An 820-nucleotide genomic window follows, 5' to 3' on the forward strand; every position below is an offset into this window, starting at 1 on the left:
TTGACAACTTAAATAAATGTTTTGCCATAATACTTTGCATTATTAACATTTTAAAGTTAAAAACTATAAGGTAATTTTTACTAAGAAAAATATTTTAGGATTTGGAAAGATACTCAAATAATGTTTTAAGATGGTTTGCCCACTACCAAATCAACAAGCAATGGTTAACTGACATTTATGGTGTGCAGAGTGACGTGATCAATGCCATTATACTTTTTATTATTTGACACAATTAAAATATGATATAAGAATATTCATATTGCAGCACATTAATATGTTGCATATTTTATTATATTGCATAAAATGATAATCTAAATAGAATAGAATAGAATAATCTATTTCAATTTTTCTGGTCCCAGAGCTGAGGTTTTGTCACTCAGGAGAACTGTTTTGTACATAACGACTGGGAAACCTTAGAAAAGATAGCCTTCTTCCAACACACTCTGTCACCTGTGGAAGCCTACTTATAAAGTCAAACCTCTGTCTTTATAGCATTAATCACTTGAATAAATTTGATCTTTCAATTCCTTGGAACATTTGAACATTTTAAAACTTTATTTGAATTCCAATTCTAGAAAATGCTTGAACATAAGCTGTAAACTGCTACTTCCAATGATATGAGTTATTAATATGTATAGAAATTTCTCCCATAATTCACAAGCAGTAATACTTAATGAACAATAGAGAAACTGGATGAGCACATCCAATATTAAAACAATGTCCATTTTTCTACACTGAGATCTCTTAGGAACTTGAAGATACTGTAACTGCATATCATTATGGCATACTAGACAAAGAACATCTGATCAGCACAGCTAGT

Source organism: Apodemus sylvaticus, chromosome 4, assembly GCF_947179515.1.
Source record: "Apodemus sylvaticus chromosome 4, mApoSyl1.1, whole genome shotgun sequence".
Taxonomy (NCBI): domain Eukaryota; kingdom Metazoa; phylum Chordata; class Mammalia; order Rodentia; family Muridae; genus Apodemus; species Apodemus sylvaticus.